Consider the following 26,618-nt stretch of genomic DNA (forward strand, 5'->3'; position numbering starts at 1 on the left):
TATCCCTCAGCTGAAGAGAGTCATGCTTTCTAAAGTACATGCCCTGCTCAGGGACACCTCTCATACAATGAGTGGTTATCATGAGGGGACATAGCACCTCCATAGGCATCAACTCCAAAGGTCTATCCCAGTTCCAGAGTGACTGGCTGAGACATCAGTTGTATCTGTAACACAGTTCAACTTGTCCTTCTGCCCACCCCTGCTTCTCCCTCCCTACAGGTGTTGTTTCAATGATTCGTTCCTCCTGTTAAATCTCCTGCATGGGGAAAAAATTTAAAAAAAAATAAGTAAAGGGGCAAATACCCTAGACCCATGGACATTGGGGTTGAGGGAAAGCTTGCTGAAAGAGTCAGCACTTGAGAAGTTTTTTTGAAGGATGATAAAGAATTACTCAGGTATAGATGTCACAGGAGAGGGCAGGGAAAGTGGTGGCAGTAAGGGAGAGCATTCTAGAGTGAAACATGTAGATTAGAACATGGGAGAATCAGGGAACCACAGAAAGTTCAGAGAGCTGGAAAGCAGTGTGAGAGAATGAACAGAAACAAGATTAAATAGAGACTCAAACACTGAAGGTATTAAATGCTGCACTTACACTTTAAATTTTATCTTAAAATCAATTGGAAGCCACTGAAAAGTTCACGAGTTGCTGAGTGCCATCATATTTCTGATACAGAAAGATCTGTATGACCTAAGGGCAGAGAATGGATCGGCTAAGAGTGAACTTGGAGACAGAAGGACAAGCTGAGAGATTATTGTGGAAATTCAGGTGAGAAGTGAAGAGAGACTAAACAGAGGTGAGGGGTAGAAGTAGAGGGAGGAGAAGATTTGAATGATATGTATGAGGTTGACTCAATAGGTCTTTGGAACTGATCACATCTTGGAACTGAAGGACATGTGGGGGGAGACAAGAATAAGTAACAGATGTCTTCCCTTTTTTGCTCCTGAAAGCCAGGGGAGTAGGAGATTTGGTGGATAAGATGAAATGGTCAGTTTTAGGTTTTCCTTTTAGGTTTTCCTTTTTTTTTTTTTTTTTAAGTGCCCCTGGCTGACACAATGTGGGCAAGATTGATTCATTACTTGTTTTTTTTTTTTTTTTTTCCAAGTAAGATATAGTTGACATATAATAGTATGTTAGTTTCAGGTATACAACATAGTGATTTGCCAATTACATACATTATGAAATGCTCACCATGAGAAGTGTAGTTACCATATGTCACCACACAAACTTATTACAATATTATTGACTACATTCTCTATCCTGTACTCTGCATCCTTGTGGCTTATTCATTTTATTACTGGAAGTTTGTACCTCTTAATTCCTGTCACCTATTTTGCCCATCCCCCCACCCCACCCTCTTCCTCATTGACAATCACTAGTTTGTTTTCTGAATATATGACTGTTTCTCTTTTGTTTGTTCATTTAAAAAAATATTTTTAATGGATTTTTCTTTCTTATTTAAGAGAGAAAGAGATGGAGATAGTGACAGAGATAGCAAGAGAGAGCACAGGTGGGGAGGAGAGGGAAAAAGCAGGCTCCTTGCTGAGCAGGGAGCCCAATGTGGGGTTTGATTCCAGGACTCTGGGATCATTACCTGAGCCAAAGGCAGATGCTTAACCAACTTTTTAGATTCTACATCTAAAGAAATCATATGGCATTTGTCTTTGGCTTATTTCACTTAGCATGATACCCTTTAATTCCATCCATATTGTTGTGAAGGGTGGGATTCCATTCTTTCTTATGGTTGAGTAATATTCCATTTTGTATATATACCACATCTTTATCCATTCATCTGTTGGTGGACACTTAGGTTCCTTCCATATCTTGGTTATTGAAAATAATGCTGCAGTAAACACAGGAGTGCATGTATTTTTTTCAAATTGTGTTTTCATTTTTCTCAGGTAAATACCAAGAAGTAGAATTATGCATATTGCTGGTATTTCTGTTTTTAGTTTCTTGAGGAACCTACATACTGTTTTCCATAGTGGCTGCACCAATTTACATTCCCACCAGCAGTGTGTGAGAGTTCCCTTTCCTTTGCATCCTCACCAGACACATTATTTCTTGTCTTCTTGAAACTAGCCATTCTGACTGGTATAAAGTGGTATCTTATTGTGATGTTGATTTGCATTTATCTGGTGAATGATGTTGTTGAGCATCTTTTCATGTGTCTGGTGACCATCTGTATGTCTTCTTTGGAAAAATGTCTATTTAGGTCGTCTACCTATTTTTTAATTGGATTACTTGTATTTTTGGTGTTGAGTTTTAAATGTTTTGAGTTTGAGGTAGTTATTGAATATTTGTGGAGATTTTCCACAGAGTTTAAAAGTCAGGAGAAATAAATTATATAAAACAGTGGTTTTTGTTATAAGAGCTTATGCATTCACATGTGAAGAGGTATTTTTTCCTCCACCTTCTACCCATGGATTATATCGAAACGCAATTTAATCAGTACTTGTGGCTCGTTGTAATAGTCCATCCAGACTTTGGAATAACTTGCCTTCTGTCCACAGGACCACATCTAAAGTTCTGGAAGAAGTTAAGTATTGTTTGAAAAAGTCACACAAATAATTTCTATATAATCTCCCCAGCTCAGTCCTGACACCTACTTGCTGAGTGAGAAGAAAAGAGTAAAGACCACAGTCTTCTGAAACACCTAGACATTTAAAATTAGGTAGAGAAAATGGACTTGTATGAGAGAAACAAAGCACAGAAGGCAAATCTGAGTGCAGTAGTAACAAATGGAAGAAAAAAAATTTTAAGGAGCATTTAACAGTATTAATCACAAAAAAATAAATGAGGATTGTCGGCATTAACAAATGTGAAGTCACTGGGGAACTATACGAGAATATTTCAGTAAGTTAGCAGGGATGAAAGCTATTTAGAGGTGAGTTGAGAAGTGGGTGGGTATTAATAAAAAGCTGAAGTATCAAAGAAAAGAAAACAATACAATCATAACTGGATGTCCCCTCCCCAATCTTTCATATCTCCTACCACAGTTTGTATGACTTGATTAAGAGATGCTTGGAAAATTCTTGCTGAATGGATGAGAGCATAGATGAGTGAATACATTCTTGAATAACTTCAGGTTCCATTAGGTATTATCTTCTGTGAACCATAAGAGTCACTGAGAGTATTATTGTATCGTGTTGAACAAGTGACAGTTTGGTTTTAGGTTTAATGGAGAATAAAGAGCACTCTTTCCATTCAAGGGAAATACTTGGTATAGCACCCTGTTGACTAAGGATATTATAAGTACTTTAGGGATAATATGTAAATCTTGAAACTATAAAGCACTATATAAGCATTATATATATTGCAGTATTGACAAATAAGATAAGCAAAAATGAGTTTTCTCCCATTTTAGGTATGCTTTCAGGTACTAATTTATCTTTTTACCTAATGGTTTTTGATAGTATTCAACATGGAAGAGTTGTTTCTCTCTTTGGACAAGAAGTCCATCTATAGTCAGTAGCAACAGACAGAGGCAGTTGAAGAGATGTGGTGAAGGTGGGAGCAGCACTGACTTACTTCAGGTGTCAGAATTGTATTCTCAGGGTTGCCTGGGTTTCACTTGCATAGTAAATAAATCTGGGACATTTTTACAGGAACTCTTTAGGTCTAAATAAGAAGTAAGAGATGAAGAAGGCCTGCAGGGTGTTGTCAGGGGTTTTCCCACCGTTGGAAATGCTGGGGGAGTGGCATTTGAGGGAATAAGGGAATAAATTAATTTTGGTCCAGTCTAAGAAAAGTTTTAAAATAACTGTGGAAGGATTTGCTCCAAAAGTAACAGAGAACTGCTGCCCTCGAAAGGGTGCTGTGTGACAGTTTTGCTAGAGGGGCTTCCTAAACTTAATGTCAGATGGGAACAATGGTCTCTAAACTCCAACAGCCTGTGAAATAAGGTGAAATTATTATTTTTGAAAAATTATCTATCTATCTATCTGAGATAGAGAGGGAGAGAGAGAAACAGAACATGAAAGAGAAAGAACAAGTGGGGAGGGGAAGAAGCAGTTTCCCCAATGAGCAAGGAGCCCAGTGGGAGCCTGCATCCCAGGACCCTGAGATCATGACCTGAGCTGAAGGCAGATGCTTAACCTACTGAGCCACCCAGGTGCCCCAACTAGAAGGAATAGAGTGAAATGATTTTCAAGAGAGAGTGAAAGAAACCTCTTCAGTCTCTCCCACACATTCTACTGCAAATATTCATTAGGCCCCCACTATGTGTAAGACCTTCAGTGTTTCTTAGTAGTGTTTCTGTTTGGTGGCATAATACTTCATCAAACCACTCTCCACCACACAAACATTGTGACAACTAGAAATGCTTCATCATGTTTCCAGACACTCCTTTGGGGCATTCTAGTTAAGAACCAATGGGAAGAAAAACAAAAAAGAACCAGTGATAGGTGCTAGAGTTTTAAATATGCGTGAGACCACACAAGATCTCTTGTGTTTCCTCTACAGAGACAAAAGAGGTGGTCTCCATAGGGGCTTGACAATCCACATTAAAAATAGAACAGTATTTCCTGAGTACCAGCAACATATGAAATAACACCAGATTCAGAAGAGAAGGCTGGTTAGTAGGGTGTCATGTACATGGGCAACCATGGAAAGTTGGAGAACACTAGAAGAATCTTATGGCCTTCCTAAGACCTTGAAGACTGAAGAAGACAGAGACCAAGTGTTAAACATCAAACGCCTGGATGGTGGATTTGGGGCTTTAGTTTCAGATCATGATCCATTCAGGAATCTCACAGAAATATACTTCAACTGATCATTATGTTGAGATCTTAAATTGGCTGAGAAGTAGCCCTGTTCTATAAATCCTGCCTATTTCACTGTCTGGGTCCCTCTCTCTCCTCCAGTATTTTAGATGGTGTTTGATAGGCCCTGGGGAGCATTGAACCTTACCTGGCCTCTGAACCCAGCACCCCAAGAGTGATCTAAATTCCAAGAGAATTTGGAGCAGATAGTTATTTGCCAGTCCTCAAAGCAGACTGCCTATGGGCTTTTTTGGAGAAAATCCCAAGTGCAACTTGTACTAAATTAAACCCATAGGGTTCTGCAAGAATGTTCTGGTCTTTGGATTGCAGTGAATAGAACATTTTTTGTGGTTCACACTGGAGGTCATGGGAGAGTCCAAAGGAAGTATTGGAAGCCAGAATTATAGTCCTTCAAACTGTTTGTCCCCAAAACCTCTGCATCACTGATTTACGATCTTTAGCTTCAGTGGGAACAGTATTAAGAGGAACTGTTGTATATGTAATTAACAAAGCTGAAAAAACACCTCTAAAGACAACCCTATTTATTAGATGTAGAAATAGCTAACTTTCAGATTGATCTCATCACCCTTCTATCAAATCTGAGAAATATCACTGAAAGACTGTATCCACTTGCTTTGCCCTGGAATGAATTCATTGCCCATTTCACATTCTCCCCTGAATCTCTGCCTTGGAATGATCAAGTTTTCCTATGTTCAGTTCTGAATACAGTCTGTCATCCAATGAGGTATCTTGAATTTAAAATTCCTATCTCTTTCTTCTCCTTACATCCTCTTGAGCTAACACCCATTATGAGTAGAAATTAAGGCCAAGTCATTCCCTTTTAATGACAAAAAATACAAAATGAAAAACCATGACAATACAAAACTAACCAGCCCTCAAGATAATCTAAAACTTTTCACGTAGGAAAAAAATGCCCAGATACAGTGCTTTCCAAATAGCTAGACAAGAAGTATGCACATTTCATCTAATTATTATGGAAATTTAAACAAGCATTTGTCTGGTTTAGCCTAAACATCAAGGAGATCAGAGCTGATAAATATTCAGTTCATGTCTCTGAAGAGGTCATTGGCATGTTCAACCCAGTCTGCCGGAGACTTTTAGTTAACGATGACATTGTCAGGCTCTGGTCTAGTTTTTTTCTTTTCTTGCATTATGAATTCTATTTTCCTTCTTTATTAAGCATGAGAGAAACTTGGATGTATAATACAAGATTTTACCTTTTTGAATGTATCTGGGTGTGCTAGGGTATAAACAACCTCCCAGCAGCAGTGGCTCAGAGTAATGGATTTTATTTCTTACATGAGTAAGAAACGAGTTTTCTTACTCATGTAAGAAACATGAGTAATTACATCTTGCCTTCATGGTGATTACAGTTCAGTTTTGTTTGTCTTCCTTATTTTGGGATCCAGGGTGAAGAAGCATTCCCTTCAATGAAGAGAGAAATGGTGGAGTCTCTTGTTGGTTCTTAAAAGTTCTCAGGAATGACACACAAAACTCCTGTTCACATTTCATTAGTTCAAGAAAATCACATGGAAAAGACTGATGTTAGGAGACATGAGAATATAATCCTCTTACAGGGAGAAATAGCAAGTAACTGGCAACAATAATACAATTAAAGTGTATAATGTGTCTTAGGGTATAATCTGAAAGTATAAGGAAGAGAAGAACTGCTCTAGAATTCTAACTGGAGATAACTCAGATCCCCTGTTTCCAGTAAAACCATGGCAGAGCTACTTTGTTTGCTTTTTTCAGAATAGTTCTATTTTATATAAAAATGAACATCACATTTTCCCCAATGATAAAAATAATGTTCTCATAAAAAATTAAAAGCATACAAGATGGCATAAATAAGAAAGTAAAATTCAGTAGGAAACATCTAAGTAAATACCTAGCAAAATGAAAATATCTATCTATCTATCTATCTATCTATATACACATATATATGTACTTATACATAAATTTTCATAATAGGCATATACATTGTACCTTAAAATTGGAAATATCCAAATGTCAACAGATAACCAGATAAATTATGGTATATTCATTCAGTGGAATACTTCTCCATAATGAAAAGAACACATGCAGGAGCATGAAGGAATCTCATAAACTTTATGCTGATTGAAAGAAGCCAGATAAGAAAGATTACATGCTCTGTGATATCATTTATGTGAAACTCCAGAAAAGGAAAATCTAATCTAAGGTGGCAGAAAGTATATCAATGTCATCCTGGGGCATGATGTGGGCAGGATTGGTTAAGAAGGGCTATAACAAACTTTCTGGGGTAGTAAAATTATTATGGTGATGGTAACTTACATATACACATTTGTCAAAATTCATTTTATTACATGCAAACTATAACTTCAATAAATTTAATTTTTGAATTATGGACAAGTACCAGATATCCTTCATTGTCTTGTATTCAGTCTAATTCTGAAAATTTAAGGAAATTTAAAATTTGTTATATGATTATTTAGTTGATTTTCTTAGGTGTGCTTAGATAAACAATAATATTGCACATTTTTTAAAACTTAATCACATGGACTGATGATTCCAAAGCAAAGTTTAGTAACCAGGAATGGATTCTTGACTGTACTCTTGATTTATTCAAATTTTTACCCGTGAGAAAGATACTTGATCTTGGAATCAAATAAATATTCTTTTTTTTTAAAAAAAAATATTTTATTTATTTACTTGACAGAGAGAGATCACAAGTGGGCAGAGAGGCAGGCAGAGAGAGAGAGAGAGAGAGGGGAGGAAGCAGCCCCCCCCCCCCCCCCCACTGAGCAGAGAGCCCAATGCAGGACCCAATCCCAGGACCCTGAGATCATGACCTGAGCCGAAGGCAGAGGCTTAACCCATCAAGCCACCCAGGCGCCCTAAATATTCTTTTTAATTAAGCAAATATTCTTTTTCTTCTCTCAGGTTGACTTTTGATTAGAAATGAATGCTGTATTTTTCCCAACTCTTTCAGTGTAATTTTTCTTTCTTTTTTTTTATCAACATATACCCAGGGGTACAGGTTTGTGAATCATCAGGCTTACACATTTTACAGCACTCATAATAGCACATACCCTCCCCAGTGTCCATAACCCAGTCACCCTATCCCTATCCCTCCACCCCCTAGCAACTCTCAGTTTGTTTCATGAGATCGAGTCTCTTATGGTTTGTCTCCCTCCTGATCCCATCTTGTTTAATTTTTTCTGTCCCTATCCCCCATGACCCCCTGCCCTCCCTCTCAAATTCCTCATATCAGAGAGATCATATGATAATTGTCTTTCTCTGATTGACTTATTTTGCTCACCATAATACCCTCTAGTTCCAAACACGTTGTTGCAAATGGCAAGATTGCCTTTCTTTTGATGGCTGCCTAGTATTCCTGTGTGTGTGTGTGTGTGTGTGTGTGTGTGTGTGTGTGTGTGTGTGTATAGAAGTCATATATATATATACTGTACCTCTTTATCAATTCATCTGCTGATTTATTTGGCTATTGTGGACATTGCTGCTATAAACATTAGGGTGCACATGCTCCATTGGATCACTACATTTATATCTTTAGGGTAAATACCCAGTAGTACAATTTCTGGGTTGTAGGGTAGCTCTATTTTCAACTATTTGAGGAAATTCCATTCTGTTTTCCAGAGTGGCTACACCACCTTGCATTCCCACCAACAGTGTAGGAGGGTTTCCCCTTTCTCTGCATCCTCGCTGGCATTTGTCGTTTCCTGACTTGTTAATTTTAACCATTCTGACTGGTGTGAGGTGGTATCTCATTGTGGTTTGGATTTGTATTTCTCTGATGTCGAGTGATGTAGAGCACTTTTTCATGTGTCTGTTGGCCACTTGGATGTCTTCTTTGCCAACATGTCTGTCCATGTCTTCTGCCCATTTCTCGATTGGATTATTTTTTCTTTGGGTGTTGAGTTTGATAAGTTCTTTATAGATTTTGAATCCTAGCCCTTTATCTGATATGTCATGTGCAAATATCTTCTCTCATTCTGTCAATTGTCTTTTGGTTTTGTTGCTGTTTCCTTTGCTGTGCAAAAGCTTTTGATCTTGATGAAGTCCAAATAGTTCATTTTTGCCCTTGTTTCCCTTGCCTTTGGCAATGTTCCTAGGAAGAAGTTGCTGTGGCTGAGGTCTAAGAGTTGCTGCCTGTGTTCTCCTCAAGGATTTTGATGGATTCCTATCTTACGTTGAGGTCTTTCATCCATTTTGAGTCTATTTTTGTGTGTGGTGTAAGGAAATGGTCCATTTTCATTCTTCTGCTTGTGGTTGTCCAATTTTCCCAACAATATTTGTTGAAGAGACTGTCTTTTTTCCATTGGACATTCTTTCCTGCTTTGTTGAAAATTAGTTGACCATAGAGTTGAGGGTCTATTTCTGGGCTCTCTGTTCTGTTCCATTGATCTATGTGTTTGTTCTCATGCCGGTGCCATACTGTCTTGATGATGACAGCTTTGTAATAGAACTTGAAGTCTGGAATTGTGATGCCACCAACTTTGACTTTCTTTTACAACATTCCTCTGGCCATTTGAGGTCTTTTCTGATTCCATACAAATTTTAGGATTATTTATTCCATTTCTTTGAAAAAAATGATGGTATTTTGATAGGGATTGCATTAAATGTATAGATTGCTTTAGGTAGCATGGACATTTTCACAATATTTGTTCTTCCAATCCATGAGCATGGAACATTTTTCCATTTCTTTGTGTCTTCCTCAATATCTTTCATGAGTACTTTATAGTTTTCTGAGTATAGATTCCTACTCTTTGGTTAGGTTTATTCCTAGGTATCTTATAGTTTTTGGTGCAATTGTAAGTGGGATGGACTCCAAAATATCTCTTTCTTCTGTCTTGCTGTTGGTGTATGGAAACGCAACTGATTTCTGGGCATTGATTTTATATCCTGGCACTGGACTAAATTCCTGTATGAGTTCTAGAAGGTTTGGAGTGGAGTCTTTTGGGTTTTCCAATATAGTATCATATCATCTGCAAAGAGTGAGAGTTTGACTTCTTTGCCAATTTGGATGCCTTTAATTTCTTTTTGTTGTCCCATTGCTAGGACTTCTAGTATGACATTAAATAGCAGTGGCCATAGTGGACATCCCTACCGTGTTCCTGGCCTTAATGGAAAAGCTCTCAGTTTTTCCTCATTGAGCATGATATTCATTGTGGGTTTTTCATAGATGTCTTTGATGATATTGAGGTATTTACCCTCTGTCCCTACACGTTGAAGAGTTTTGATCAAGAAAGGATGCTGTACTTTGTCAAATGATTTTTCAGCATCTATTGAGAGTATCATATGATTCTTGTTCTTTCTTTTATTAAAGTATTGTATCACATTGATTGATTGGTGGATGTTGAACCAACCTTGCGGCCCTGGAATAAATCCCACTGAGTCGCGATGAATAATCCTATTGGCTAGTATTTTGGTGAGAATTTTTGCATGTGTGTTCATCAAGGATATTGGTCTATGATTCTCTTTTTTAATGGGGTCTTTGTCTGGTTTTGGGATCAAGGTAATTCTGGCTTCATAAAAAGAGTTTGGAAGTATTCCTTCCATTTCTATTTTTTGGAACAGTTTCAGGAGAATAGGAATTAGTTCTTTAAATGTTTGGTAGAATTCCCCTGGGAAGACTTCTGGCCCTGGGATCTTTTATGTTAGGAGACTTTTGATGACTGCTTCAATCTCCTTATTGGTTGTGGGTCTCTTCAGGTTTTCTGTTTCTTCCTGGTTCAGTGTTGGTAGTTTATATGTCTCTAGGAATGCATCCATTTCTTCCAGATTGTCAAATTTGCTGGTGTGTAGTTTTTCATAATATGTTCTTATAATTGTTTGTATTTCTTTGGTGTTGGTTTTGATCTCTCCTCTTTCATTCATGATTTTATTTATTTGGATCCTTTCTCTTTTCTTTTTGAAAAGTCTGGCCAGGGGCTTATCAATTAGTAATTAGTAATATAAATTAGTAATTTTTAGTAAATAGTAATTAGTAATTACTAATACAAATTAGTAATACAAAAAGAATTAGTAATAATTCTTTCAAAGAAGCAGCTCCTAGTTTTGTTGGTTTGTTCTACTGTTTTTTTGGTGTCCATTTCTTTGATTTCTGCTCTGATCTTTATTATTTCTCTTCTCCTGCTCGGTTTAGGCTTTCTTTACTTTTTCTTCAGCTCCATTAGGTGTAGGGTTAGGTTGTGTATTTGAGACCTTTCTTGTTTCTTAAAAAAGGGCTTGTATAGACAACTATCATATGATCTCCCTGATATGAGGAAGTGAAGATGCAATGTCAGGGGCGTGGGGGGTAGGAAAAGAATAAATGATACAAGATCAAACCATAAATGACTCTTAATCTCACACAAAAAACTGAGGGTTGCTGGGGGAGGGGTATCAGGAGAAGAGGGTGGAGTTATGGACATTGGGGAGGGTATGTGCTATGATGAGTGCTGTGAAGTGTGTAAATCTGGCGATTCACAGAACTGTACCCCTGGGATAAAAATATATGTTTATAAAAAAATAAATATAATTTAAATTTAAAAAAAAGGCTTGTATTGCTATATATTTTCCTCTCAGGACTGCCTTTGCTGTGTCCCACAGATTTTGAACAGTTGTATTTTCATTATCATTTGTTTCCATAAATTTTTAAAATTTTTTTTTAATTTCCTGGTTGACCCATTCATTCTTTAATAGGATTCTCTTTAGCCTCCACATATTTGGGTTCTTTCCAACTTTCTTCTTGTGATTGAGTTCTAGCTTCAGAGCTTGTGGTCTGAAAATATATAGGGAATAATCCCAATCTTTTGATACTAGTTGAGACCTGATTTGTGACCCAGGATGTGATTTATTCTGGAGAATGTTCCATGTACACTAGAGAAGAATTTGTATTCTTTTGGTTTGGGATGGAATGTTCTGAATATATCTGTGACGTCTATCTGGTCCAATGTGTCATTTAAGGCCTTTATTTCCTTGTTGATTTTTTGCTTAGATGATGTGTCCATTTTAGTGAGAGGGGATGTTAAATCCCCTACTATTATTGTATTATTGTTGATGCCTTTCTTTGATTTTGCTATTAATTGGTTTATATAGTTGGTTGCTCCCGTGTTAGGGGCCTAGATTTTTAAAATTATTAGATCTTCTTGCTGGACAGACCCTTTGAGTATGATATAGTGTCCTTCCTCATCTCTTATTATAGTCTTTGGCTTAAAATCGAATTTATCTGATAAAAGGATTGCCACCCCAGCTTTCTTTTGGTGTCCATTAGCATGGTAAATTGTTTTCCATTTCCTCACTTTAAATCTGGAGGTGTCTTTGGGTTTAAAGTGAGTTTCTTGTAGACAGCATGTTGATGGGTTTGGTTTTTTTTTATCCGTTCTGATACCCTGTGTGTTTTGATTGGGGCATTTAGCCCATTTACATTCAGGGTAACTATTGAAAGATATGAATTTAGTGCCATTGTATTGGCTGTAAGGTTACTGTTACTGTATGTTGACTCTGTTCCTTTCTGGTCTATTACTTTAAGGCTCTCTCTGCTTAGAGGACCCCTTTCAATATTTCCTTTAGGGTTGATATGGTGTTTACAAATTCATTTGATTTCTGTTTGTCCTGGAAGCTTTTTATCTCTCCTCCTATTTTCACTGATAGCCTAGCTGGATAGAGTATTCTTGGCTGCATGTTTTTCTCATTTAGTGCTCTGAATATATCATGCCAGTCCTTTCTGGCCTGCCAGGTCTCTGTGGATAAGTCTGCTGCCAATCTAATACTGTTACCCTTGTATGTTACAGACTTCTTATCCTGGGCTGCTTTCAAGATTTTCTCTTTGTCACTGAGACTTGTAAGTTTTATTATTAGATGACGGGGTATGAACCTATATTTATTGATTTTGAGGAGGGTTCTCTGTGCCTCCTGGATTTTGATGCTTATTCCCTTCACCAAATTAGGGAAATTCTCTGCTATAATTTGTTTCAGTTTACCTTCTTCTCCCTCTCTCTTTCTTCTTCTGGGATCCCAATTTTTCTAATATTGTTTCATCTTACAGTATTACTTGTCTCTCAAATCCTCCCCTCATGGTCCAGTAGTTGTTTGTCTCTCATTTGCTTAACTTCTTTATTCTCCATCATTTGATCTTTCATATCACTAATTCTCTCTTCTGCCTCATTTATCCTGGCAGTAAGAGCTGCCATTTTTTATTGCACCTCATTAATACCTTTTTTTAAAAAAATTTCACCTTGGTTAGATTTTAGTTTTTTTGTTTCTCTAGAAAGGGTTTAATTTCTCCAGAATGAGATTTTGTAATATCTTTCATGGTTTCTTCGAGCCCAGCTAGCACCTTGATAATCATCATCCTGAACTATAGTTCTGACATATTACTAATGTCCATATTGAGTAGGTCCCTAGCCATTGGCACTGCCTCTTGTTCATTTTTTTTTTTTTTTGTGCTGAGTTTTTCCACCTTGTCATTTTTTCCAGGTAACAATAGATGAATGAGAGAATAAAATACTAAAAGGTATCAATGACCCCAGAAAAATATACACAAACCAAATCAGAAGGGAGAAGAAAGGGAGAAAAAAGAAAAGAAAAAAATATATATATACACACTGCTGAATAGAACAGAGCCACACACTTGATTTTGGGTGTATTTTGGTCTGTTAGAATAAACTGCCTCCCAAAATTTTAAAGAAAGAGAAATAAGTATATATATATATACACATACACATACATATACACAGAAATAAGGGGAAACATGATGAAGGGATGGACTATAACTGTAAAAATGAAAATTTAAAAAGATTCTAAAAAAGGAATTGATAAGATAAGAATTTGGTTTAAAAAAAGAAAATAAAAAAGAGGAAAGAATGTGACAGGCTGGAGACTAGAACAAAGCCAGACACTAGAATGAGGGTGTATTTTGATCTATTAGAAGAAGTTGTATCCCAAAAATTTAAAGAAAAAACAACCTATATGTATACAAGAAATAATGTTAAATGCAATGAGGGGATAAAATATGACTATATCAATGAAAATTTGAAAAGATTTAAGAAAAGATATTGATAAGATAGAATAGTTCAAAAAACATTAAAATAGGAAAGAGGAAATTTTTTTTTAAATAGAATAAGAAAAAAATAAAATTAAAACAATTTAATTTGAAAGACTGAAGGATCATGGGGAAAAAAGCTATGAATTCTATGGGTTGCCTTCCCCTAGCTCTGGAGTTCCACAGTTCTCATTGATTGGTATGTTTTGTCTTGGCTGGCTGTTCCTCTTAATCTTTTGGGGAGGGGCCTGTTGCAGTGATTCCCAAATGTCTTTGCCTGAGTCGGAATTGCACCACCCTTGCCAGGGGCCAGGCTAAGTAATCTACGTGGTTTTGGTCTCAGGAGGTTTTGTTCCCTGAACGCTTTCCATATAGTTTTTAGGAGTAGAATGAAGATGGCGCCTCCCACTCTCCAGCCTAGAGGTGCTGAAAGCTCAGGGCCCCAGTCCTCAATGCACCCTCAGAGAAAAGCAGTCAGTCTCTCCCATCTCCCTAGTCTCTGGCCACTATCCCAAGTCACCCAGCCTGTAACTGAGCATTTCTATCTCTTGCCATGGCCCTCCAAATGCAGCAGAATCCTGACATGAGCTCCCATGATGCTCTTCACAGAGGAGGAAGGATAGGGTCTCTCTGGATCTGCCACTTGTGGAGTCCCTGCTTTAAGGGCAGGCACATCCAACTGTGCCTTGGATCACAGTTTAAGGTAATCCCAAGCTGAGAGCCCTCTCCTTGGCTTCATCTCTGTAGCCAGCTTTCCTGCTCCAACACCTGGGAGCTCTGCCACATTCAGACACCCCTGGTCTTTTTGTGACCTTGTGGGTCCTATGACCACAGTATCCCCATATGGACTACACCCTTGCTTAGCCTCTGGAGTAAGGTCTCTCAGTGAAGCAGACTTCTAAAAGTTCTATTTTTGTGCTGTGCTACTCTATCACTTGCTGGGAGCCAGCCCTTCCCACCACGGTCTATCTTCCCGAATGTTGCCTTGGATTCACTTCTCTGCATGTCCTACCTTCTACAGAATGGTCAGTTTTCTGTTCCCAGAGTTGCTACTCTTCTCCTCTTCTATATCCTTTTGAGTTTGTAGCTGTTCAGAATAGTTTGATAACTATCTACCTGAATTCCTGGGACCTGATCATATTTAGGTCTCCTCCTCTGCCATCTTGCTCCTCCTCCTCTTATTTTTACTAAAGTATTATATTACTAATTTAATTTACAAATATTAAACTATCCTTGCTATTTTGGACTAAACCCTACTTGGTCATGGTGTATTCTTTTTTTTTTTTTTCTTAAGCCCATTTTATTGAGGTATTACTTATATAAAGTAAAATTCACTTTTTTAAGTGCAAGCCTTGTTGAGTTTTAACAAATGCATACAATTGTGTGTTTATTATACTTTAATATACTGTGGGATTTAACCTACTTATATTGCATTTACAAAAATATCACAAGTAAGCTTGACCTATAATTTTGGTACTATCTTGTTAAGTTTTGATATTTGAATCATGCTAACATTTTAAAATGAATGAGAATGCTTCTTATGTCTAAAGAAGATTAAACAGCATAGAATATGTCTATGTTTCTTGAAGGTAGCTGGGACCTTGCCTTAAAATAAAACAAGACCAAACAAAAACAAAAACAAAAACAAAACAAAACAAAACACTCCCACCCTTGAACTCTCTGGGACTGGTACCTGTTGGGGAATACTTTCTTGAGAAATTATTCGATATATTCCTTGGTGATGGTAGTAATGATAGTGAAGATGTGGGCATTAGTGATAAGATTTTCTTAGGACAGTTTTCTTAACATTTTTTTAAGGAAACTTCCCATTTTATTCCAGTTTGACATTTATTAACAAAAATATTCCTTTTACACTTAAAAATAAATCCAAAACTTACTATATGCAGCTATATCCCTTAATCTTAATATTATATAATTTTATGTCATTTTGTTCCCTTTTAAATCTGTTAGTTTTATAATTTTTTCTTATTGAGGTGAAATTCATAGAATATAAAATTGTTTTAAAGTGTAAAATTTAGTACCATTTACTACATTCATAATTCTGTGCAACCACCACCTCTATCTAATTCTGAAATATTTCCATCATTCTAAAATGAAACCCCATGCCCATTAAGCAGTGACTTCTTATTCTTACCTCCCAAGCCTCTCTACTATTTATCTGTCTACATGTTTTATAACTGCACTATTTTACATTCCCACCAGGAATGTATGAGGATTCCAATTTCTCCACACATTTGCTGACACTTACCATTTTCTGTTTGTGAAAAACATTTGTGGTCATTATAGTGGGCATGAAGTGTCATCTCATTGTGGTTTTGGTTTACATTTTCATAATGATTAATGATGTTGAGGTATTTTTCATTAATTGTTAAGTTGGAAGAATTCTTTATTCTGTATACTTGATCCTTTTAGAGAAATGATTATCATATATTTTCTTCCATTCCATAAGTTTTCTTTTCACTTCTTTGATAATGTCCTTGATACATAAAAGTTTTTAATTTTGAAGCAGTCCAATTTCTCTTTTTGTTGTTGTTGTTGTTGCTTATGCTTCCAGGGTCATATCTAAGAAAACATTGTTAACAAAATGAGGAAGGTTTACCCCTGTTTTCTTCTCAGAATTTTATAGTTTTAGCTCTTACCTTTAAATCATTGGTCCATTTTAATTTTTTATGTAGTGTAAGTTAAGGGTCCAATTTCATTCTTAAAATTGTGGATATCCAGTGCTTTCAGTACTACTTATTAAAGGAACTGTTTTTACCTCATCGAATGGTCATGGATCCATTGTTGAAAATCAGTTGTCCATAGATGTATGGGTATATTTCTGAACTCTCAATTCTAGTCCATTGATCTATCTTTATGTACATCTTTGTGACAGTATAGCTCTGTTTTGATTACTGTCACTTTGTATTAAGTTTTGAAATCCTTCAGCTTTGTTCTCCTTTCTCAAGATTGTTTTGGCGATAGGGATCTTACAATTAAATATGAATTTAAGGATTAGCTTTTTGATTTCTGCAAAAATAGGGCTATTGGATTTTTGATAATGATTACATTGAATCTGTTGAATCTCTAGTTAGCTTTGAGTGGTATTGTAATTTTAATAACATTAAGTCTTCTAATCAATGAACATGGGATGTCTTTTCATTTATTTAGGCCTTTAATTTTTTAAAAAATATTTTATTTATTTATTTTTTGACAGACAAAGATCAGAAGTAGGCAGAGAGGCAGGCAGAGAGATAGGAGGAAGCAGGCTCCCTGCTGAGCAGAGAGCTCAATGCGGGGCTTGATCCCAGGAGCTGAAGGCAGAGACTTTTAACTCACTGAGCCACCCAGGTGCACCTAGGCCTTTAATTTTTTTTAGTGATGATTCTGTTTTTGTTCTCTGTATAGAAGTCTTTTGCCTCCTTGGTTAAACTTATTCCTAGATATTTTATTCTTTTGGTTGATATTATAATGGAATTGTTTTCTTAATTTCCTATTTAGATTATTTATTTCTGGTGTATAAAATAAACAAAATTTATTTTGTGTATTAATTTTGTGTACTGCAGCCTTGCTGAATTTATTAGCTCTAGTATAACTTCTTCTTTAAATTTTAGTAGAATTCACCAGTGGAACCATTGAGACGAATGCCTTCTTGTTTAAAAGGTTATAAATTATTGGGGCAGCTGGGTGGCTCAGATGGTTAAGTATCTGCCTTCAGCTCAGGTCATGATCTTCAGGTCCTGGGATAGAGCCCTGCCTCAATCCCTGCATTGGGCTCTTACCTCAGCAGAGAGTTGTCTTCTCTCTCTGACTTACCCCCTGCTGTCCTCTCTCTGTTTCTCTCTCAAGTGAATAAATAATTTTTTAAAAAGGTTACAAATTATTGATTCAGTTTGCTTATCTATTTCTTCTTGTGTAAGTTTTGGTAGATTATGTCTTTCAAGAGATTTGTCTACTTGATCTAAGTTATAGAAGTTTTAATATTCCTTTGTTATCTTTCTAATGTTTATAGTATTATAGTTATGACCCCTCTTTCATTTCTGCTCTTAGTAATTTGTTTTATCTCTTTTTTTCTTGTTTATTATGGCTAGAAGTTTAACAATTTTATTGATTTTAGAACTAAATTTTGATTTCATTGATTTTCTTTATTAATTTCATTAATTTTATTCTAATTTTTATTACTTTTTTATCCGGCTTATCTTATATTTAATTTACTCTTTTTTTCCTCAAGTTTTCTAGGATAGAAGCTCAGAGTATTGATTTTAGATCTTTCTTCTTTTTATATATATGTATTCAGTGTTATAAATTTTCTTCTCAGCACTGCTTTTGCTGTATCCCACAAATTTTAAGAGGTTGTATTTTATTTTTATATACTTAGAAATATTTTTACATTTTTTTCGAGAGTTTTTATTTGGCCTAGGTGTTATTTCAAAGTGTGTTGTTTAAACTACTAGTGTTTTGGAATTTTCCAACTTTCTTTCTGTTATTGATTTCTACCTCAATTCTATTAGGTATGAAAGCATACTTTGACTTCTATTCTTTTAAACTTTTTCAGATATGTTTGATGTCCCAGGATATGGTCTATCTTTATAAATAAGCATCTCTCTCTTTTTTCTTCATTCTTTTTTTTAATTTAATTTTTTTCATACATCAACTTGATGAATGCTCTATGTTAGCTTGAGAAGATTGTGTATTCAGCTGTTGTTGGGTATAGTAGTCTGTACATTTTAATTATATCTGGTTGATTGATAGTGTTATTCAATTAAACTGTATCCTTAATAATTTTTTATCTGCTAGGTATGTCAATTAGTGATAGAGGTATTGAAGTCTCCAACAATAATAGTAGAATTATCTATTTGTCCTTATAGTTCTACCAGTTTTTGCCTGACATGTTTTGATTCTTTATTTTTAGGCACATATACATTTAACACTAGAATATCTTCTAGGAGACTGATCCCTTTATCATTATGGAATGCCCATCTTAATCTCTCATAATATTTCTTGCTCTGAAATCTGCTTTTCTGAAATTAATATAGCTACTTTAGTTTTCTTTAGATTAATACCCTCATGGTATATTTTCTCCATCCATTTGCTTTTAATCTCTCTACACTGTATATTGTAAGTGGGATTCTTGTAGATGACATATAGTCTTGTTTTTGGTTCCACTCTGATACTTTCTGCTGAACTCAGCAGGTAGGTAAGAGCAAGCAAAAAAGGTCTCAAAATTTTCTTACCATATTTAAGTTGCCTTTTTGGTGTCAGTGTTCATTTGGTTGCTGTAAACCATTTTCTTTTTAAACTTTTATTAATTTATCTTAGAGACGGATGGGGAGGGGGTGAGGGAGAGAGAAACCCCCAGCAGACTCCATACTGAGCACAGATCCCAATGAGGGGCTGAATTTCACAATCCTAAAATCAGACCTGAGCTGAAGCCAAGCCTTGGATGCTTAACTAACTGTGCCACCCAGCTGCTATAAACCTTTGACTGCTTTCCAGAGTTCCAATAATGTTGATTAAGACAGTTTTTGCTTGCCTTTTCAATGTTTTTGTAGAGGGATAAAACATTGGGGCCATCCATTCTGCTATTTTTATGTACATCTGTTAGATATTTTTATATTTCATTTGGCTTTCCAATGAACCAACTTCTTTTTAATTAGTTTTTATATTTTTCTGATTTATTAATGCATAATTTTTGCTTATGTTTTTATTCTTTTTCTACAATTTAGACTTTAATGTTTATTATTTTCTTTAAAAACAAAGTTGTTCAATGCTGTGAATTTTATATGAACCCAAAGTTAGCTAGTTATCTTGGGTTATTAAGCATAATAGCCTCATTATTTTCTCGAAACAGCCTGCCATAGTAGTTTTTATTCTCCATTTAATCTAAGAATTATTCTTAAAGTTTTATCTTAAGATTTCTAAGAGATTTGTTTTATTACCTGGACTTCTTATTATTTCTACCTATTATGTTGTGACTAGATATATCTATTTTAAATATTTTGATGTCATAAATATAGAGACTCATAAGTACCTTATATCTACTGTAGATTGTACCATTTATCAAAATAAAATGCCATTTTAAATACCAATTTTTTTGTTTACAGTTATATTTTATCTGCCATTAATGCTGTTAGTACTTTTTAAATTTTGTTTGTCTTTGCCTGATACATCACATCTTTTTATTTTCAAAAGTTATGTCTTTAGGAATGTCTCTAGCAAATACATAAATTAATTTTTTTAAAGCTTAACCTGATTATTTATATATATATATATATATATATATATATATATTTTTTTTTTTTTTTTTTAATGTGACAGAGAGAGATCACAAGTCGGCAGAGAGGCAGGCAGAGAAAAGGGGAAGCAGGCTCCCCACTGAGCAGAGAGCCCAATGTGGGGCTCGATCCCAGAACCCTGAGATCATGACCCAAGCTGAAGGCAGAGGCTTAACCCACTGAGCCACCTAGACGCCCCCATATTTATTTATTTAATTTTTAATTTTTTAATTTAAAAAATATTTGTATTTTAATTGAGAAAGCTAATCCATCCACTTTTTTGGTGCTAACTGGTATTTAATCACATTCCTATCATTATGTATTTTTTTGTTTTTATACCAGTAAATATGCTTTTTATGTCTTTTATTTTCTTTGTTTTATTTTGCATTATCACATTTTAGTCCTCTTTTCTGCTGATATTTTAGAATTTATTCATATTATTTTTAATCTATTACATTTATTGTTTTTATTTATTTTATTTTTTATTTTTTTAATTTATTTTAAAATTATTTTTATAAACATATCATGTATTTTTATCGCCAGGGGTACAGGTCTGTGAATCGCCAGGTTTACACACTTCACAGCACTCACCATATCACATACCATGTCCATAACCCCACCCCCCTCTCCCGACCTCCCTCCCCTAGTAACCCTCATTTTGTTTTGTGAGATTAAGAGTACTTATGTTTTGTCTCCCTCCCGATCCCATCTTGTTTCATTTATTCTTCTCCTACCCGCCTAACCCCCCATGTTGCAGCTCCACTTCCTCATATCAGGGAGATCATATGATAGTTATCTTTTTCCGATTGGCTTATTTCGCTAAGCATGATACCTTCTAGTTCCATCCACGTCGTCGCAAATGGCAAGATTTCATTTCTTTTGATGGCTGCATAGTATTCCATTGTATATATATACTGCATCTTTGTTTTCCATTCATCTGTTGATGGACATCGAGGTTCTTTCCATAGTTTGGCTATTGTAGACATTGCTGCTATAAACATTCGGGTGCAGGTGCCCCTTCAGATCACTACATTTGTATCTTTAGGGTAAATACCCAGTAGTGCAATTGCTGGGTCATAGGGTAGTTCTATTTTCATCTTTTTGAGGAAATTCCATGCTGTTTTCCAGAGTGGTTGCACCAGCATGCATTCCCACAAACAGCATAGGAGGGTTCCCCTTTCTCTGCATCGTCGCCAACATCTGTCTTTTCCTGACTTGTTAATTTTAGCCATTCTGACTGGTGTGAGGTGATATCTCATTGTGGTTTTGATTTGGATTTCCCTGATGCCGAGTGATGAGGAGCACTTTTTCATGTGTCTGTTGGCCATCTGGATATCTTCTTTGCAGAAATGTCTGTTCATGTCTTCTGCCCATTTCTTGATTGGATTATTTGTTCTTTGGGTGTTGAGTTTGCTAAGCTCTTGATAGATTTTGGACACTAGCCTTTTATCTGATATGTCATTTGTAAATATCTTCTCCCATTCTGTCAGTTGTCTTTTGGTTTTGGTAACTGTTCCCTTTGCTGTGCAAAAGCTTTTGATCTTGATGAAATCCCAATAGTTCATTTTTACCCTTGCTTCCCTTGCCTTTGGTGATGTTCCTAGGAAGATGTTGCTGCGGCTGAGGTCAAAGAGGTTGCTGCCTGTGTTCTCCTCAAGGATTTTGATGGATTCCTTTCTCACATTGAGGTCCTTCATCCATTTTGAGTCTATTTTCGTGTCTGGTGTAAGGAAATGGTCAAATTTCATTTTTATGCATGTGGCTGTCCAATTTTCCCAACACCATTTGTTGAAGAGACTGTCTTTTTTCCATTGGACATTCTTTCCTGCTTTGTTGAAGATTAGTTGACCATAGAGTTGAGGGTCTATTTCTGGGCTCTCTATTCTGTTCCATTGATCTATGTGTCTGTTATTGTGCCAATTCCATGCTGTCTTCATGATGACAACTTTGTAATAGAGCTTGAAGTCTGGAATTGTGATGCCACCAACGTTGGCTTTCTTTTTCAATATTTCTTTGGCTATTTGAGGTTTTTTTCTGGTTCCATATAAATTTTAGGATTATTTGTTCCATTTCTTTGAAAAAATTGATGGTATTTTGATAGGGGTTGCATTAAATGTGTAGATTGCTTTGGGTAGCATGGACATTTTCACAATGTTTGTTCTTCCAATCCAGGAGCATGGAACATTTTTCCATTTCTTTGTGTCTTCCTCAATTTCTTTCATGAGTACTTTATTGTTCTCTGAGTATAGATTCTTAGCCTCTTTGGTTAGGTTTATTCCTAGGTATCTTATAGTTTTGGGTGCAATTGTAAATGGGATTGACTCCTTAATTTCTCTTCTGTCTTGTTGTTGGTGTAGAGAAATGCAGCTGATTTCTGTGCATTGATTTTATATCCTGTCATTTTACTGAATTCCTGTACAAGTTCTAGCTTTTTGGAGTGGAGTCTTTTGGGTTTTCCAATAGAGTATAATATCATCTGCAAAGAGTGGTAGTTTGACTTCTTCTTTGCAGATTTGGATGCCTTTAATTTCTTTTTGTTGTCTGATTGCTGAGGCTAGGACTTCTTGTACTATGTTGAATAGCAGTGGTGATAATGGACATCCTTGCCATGTTCCTGACCTTAGCGGAAAAGGTTTCAGTTTTTCTCTATTCAGAATGATATTTGCAGTGCGTTTTTCATAGATGGCCTTGATAATATTGAGGTATGTGCCCTCTATCCCTGTACTTTGAAGAGTTTTGATCAGGAAGGGATGCTGTACTTTGTCAAATGCTTTTTCAGCATCTATTGAGAGTATCATATGGTTCTTGTTCTTTCTTTTATTAATGTGTTGTATCACATTGATTGATTTGTGGATGTTGAACCAACCTTGCAGCCCTGGAATAAATTCCACTTGGTCATGGTGAATAATACTTTTAATGTACTGTTGAATCCTATTGGCCAGTATTTTGGTGAGAATTTTTGCATCTGTGTTCATCAAGGATATTGGTCTGTAGTTCTCTTTTTTGATGGGATCCTTGTCTGGTTTTGGGATCAAGGTGATGCTGGCCTCATAAAATGAGTTTGGAAGTTTTCCTTCCATTTCTATTTTTTGGAACAGTTTCAGGAGAATAGGAATTAGTTCTTCTTTAAATGTTTGGTAGAATTCCCCTGGGAAGCTGTCTGGCCCTAGGCTTTTGTTTGTTTGGAGATTTTTGATGACTGTTTCAATCTCCTTACTGGTTATGGGTCTGTTCAGGCTTTCTGTTTCATCCTGGTTCAGTTGTGGTAGTTTTTATGTCTCTAGGAATGCATCCATTTCTTCCAGATTGTCAGATATGTTGGCGTAGAGTTGCTCATAGTATGTTCTTTATAATAGTTTGTATTTCTTTGGTGTTGTGATCTGTCCTCTTTCATTCATGATTTTATTTATTTGGGTCCTTTCTCTTTTCTTTTTGATAAGTCTGGCCAGGGGTTTATCAATCTTATTAATTCTTTCAAAGAACCAGCTCCTAGTTTTGTTGATTTGTTCTATTGTTTTTTTGGTGTCTATTTCTTTGATTTCTGCTCTGTTCTTTATAATTTCTCTTTTCCTGCTGAGTTTAGGCTTTTTTTCTTGTTCTTTCTCCAGCCCCTTTAGATGTAGGGTTAGGTTGTGTATTTGAGACCTTTCTTGTTTCTTGAGAAATGCTTGTACCGCTATATATTTTCCTCTCAGGACTGCCTTTGTTGTGTCCCACAGATTTTGAACTGTTGTGTTTTCATTATCATTTGTTTCCATGAATTTTTTCAATTCTTCTTTAATTTCCCGGTTGACCCATTTATTCTTTAGAAGGATGCTGTTTAGTCTCTATGTATTGTGTTCTTTCCAACTTTCTTCTTGTGATTGAGTTTTAGCTTCAGAGCATTGTGGTCTTAAAATATGCAGGGAATGATCCTAATCTTTTGATACTGGTTGAGACCTGACTTATAACCCAGGAGGTGATCTATTCTGGAAAATGTTCCATGTGCACTACAGAAGAATGTGTATTCTCTTGCTTTGGGATGAAATGTTCTGAATATATCAGTGATGTCCATCTGGTCCAGTGTGTCATTTAAGGCCTTTATTTCCTTATTGATCTTTTGCTTGAATGATCTGTCCATTTCAGTGAGGGGAGTGTTAAAGCCCCCTACTATTATTGTATTATTGTCAATGTGTTTCTTTGATTTTGTTATTAATTGGTTTATATAGTTGGCTGCTCCCACTTTAGGGGCATATATATTTAAAATTGTTAGATCTTCTTGTTGGACAGACCATTTGAGTATGATATAGTGTCCTTCCTCATCTCTTATTATAGTCTTTGGCTTAAAATCTAATTGATTTGATATAAGGATTGCCACCCCAGCTTTCTTCTGATGTCCATTAGCATAGTACATTGTTTTCCATTCCCTCACTTTAAATCTGGAGGTGTCTTCGGGCTTAAAATGAGTTTCTTTTAGGCAACATGTTGATGGGTTTTGTTTTTTTATCTATTCTGATACCCTGTGTCTTTTGATTGTGGCATTTAGCCCGTTAACATTCAGGGTAACTATTGAGAGATATGAATTTAGTGCCATTGTATTGGCTGTAAAGTGACTATTACTGTATATTTTCTCTGTTCCTTTCTGATCTACTACTTTTAGGCTCTCTCTTTGCCTAAAAAACCCCTTTCAATATTTCCTGTAGAGCTGGTTTAGTGTTTGCAAATTCTTTCAGTTTTTGTTTGTCCTGGAAGCTTTTTATCTTTCCTTCTATTTTCAATAATAGCCTAGCTGGATATAGTATTCTTGGCTGCATGTTTTTCTTGTTTAGTGCTCTGAATATATCATGCCAGTTCTTTCTGACCTGCCAGGTCTCTGTGGATAAGTCTGCTGCCAATCTAATATTTTTCCATTGTATGTTAAAGACTTCTTGTCCTGGGCTGCTTTCAGGATTTTTCCTTTGTCGTTAAGACTTGAAAATTTTACTATTAGGTGACGGGGTGTGGACCTATTCTTGTTGATTTTGAGGGGGGTTCTCTGCACCTCCTGGATTTTGATGCTTGTTCCCTTTGCCATATTAGGGAAATTCTCTCCAATAATTCTCTCCAATATACCTCCTGCTCCCCTATCTCTTTCTTCTTCTTCTGGAATCCTTATTATTCTAATGTTGTTTCATCTTATGGTGTCACTTACCTCTCAAATTCTCCCCTCGTGGTGCAGTAGCTGTTTGTCACTCTTGCTCAGCTTTTTTATTCTATGTCATTTGGTCTTCTATATCACTAATTTTTTTCTTCTGCCTCATTTATCCTAGCAGTAAGAACCTCCATTTTTTACTGCATCTCATTAATACCTTTTTTGATTTCAACTTGGTTAGATTTTAGTTCTTTTATTTCTCCAGAAAGGGCTTTTATCTCTCCAGAGAGGGTTTCTCTAATCTTCCATGCCTTTTTTGAGCCTGGTTAGAGCCTTGAGAATCATCATTCCTAACTCTAGATCTGACATATTACCAATGTCTGTATTGATTAGGTCCCTAGCCTTCGGTACTGCCTCTTGTTCTTTTTCTTTTTTCTTTTTCTTTTTTTTTTTTTTTTTGTGGTGAGTTTTTGTGCCTTGTCATTTTGTCCAGTTAAGAGTATATGAAGGAGCAAATAAAATACTAAAAGGGTGGGAAAGACCCCAGGAAAATGCGCTTTAACCAAATCAGAAGGGACCCCAAATCTTGGGGGCAGAAAGGGGATAAAAAGAAGTTCAGAAGAGAAAAAAAAATTAAAAAAAAAAACAAATAAAGAAAAATATATAAAAGAAAAAATTATATATATATATATATTAGATAAACTAGTTAAAAAACTTTAAAGAAGAAAAGGGCAAAAGTTAAAAAAATTAGTAGAAGAAAAAAATAATAAAATTAAAAATAAATTAAATTAACAGCAAGACTAAAGAATCATGGAGAGAAAGCCATGAGTTCCTTGCTTTGCTTTCTCCTCCTCTGGAATTCTCCTGCTTTCCTTGATAGGTGAACTTGGTCTTGGCTGGATTTCTTGTTGATCTTCTGGGGGAGGGGCCTGTTGTAGTGATTCTCAAGTGTCTTTGTCCAAGGCAGAATTGCACCCCAGGGGCTGGGTAAGTAATCTGATCGGGTTCTCTTTTGGGAGCTTTTTTTCCCTGAATGCTTTCCGTAGTTTCGGGGGTCAGGAATGAAAATGGAAACCTCCCAATCTCTGGCCTGGAGGAGCCAAGAGCTAGGGACCCCACTCCTCATTGCGCCCTCAGAGAAGAGCGCCCAATCACTCCGGTCTCCCTGACCTCCATCCTGCTCTGAGCTCACCAGAGCCTGTGACCAGTTCAAGGTAACCTCGAGCTGAAAGCTCACTCCTTGGTTCTGTCTCTGTAGCCAGCTTCCCTGATCTAATACCTTTGAGCTCTACAACACTCAGATACCCCTGATCCTTCTGTGACCCTGTGGGACCTGGGGCCACGCTGACCCCACGTGGGCTTCACCCCGGTTTAGCCTCTGGAACGATGTCCGTCAGTGGAGCAGACTTTTAAATGTTCTGAT

At 36.2% G+C, this 26,618-nt stretch overlaps 1 protein-coding gene across 10 annotated transcripts in view; it reads left to right on the plus strand.

The window, feature by feature from the left end:
• The window catches only part of CCDC141 (coiled-coil domain containing 141), a 238,059-nt gene that overhangs the window by 47,487 nt on the left and 163,954 nt on the right, over window positions 1-26,618 (plus strand). The gene's annotated exons all lie outside the window — the stretch shown is intronic.

This window comes from Mustela nivalis (genome assembly GCF_964662115.1).
Source record: "Mustela nivalis genome assembly, chromosome: 11".
Lineage (NCBI taxonomy): Eukaryota > Metazoa > Chordata > Mammalia > Carnivora > Mustelidae > Mustela > Mustela nivalis.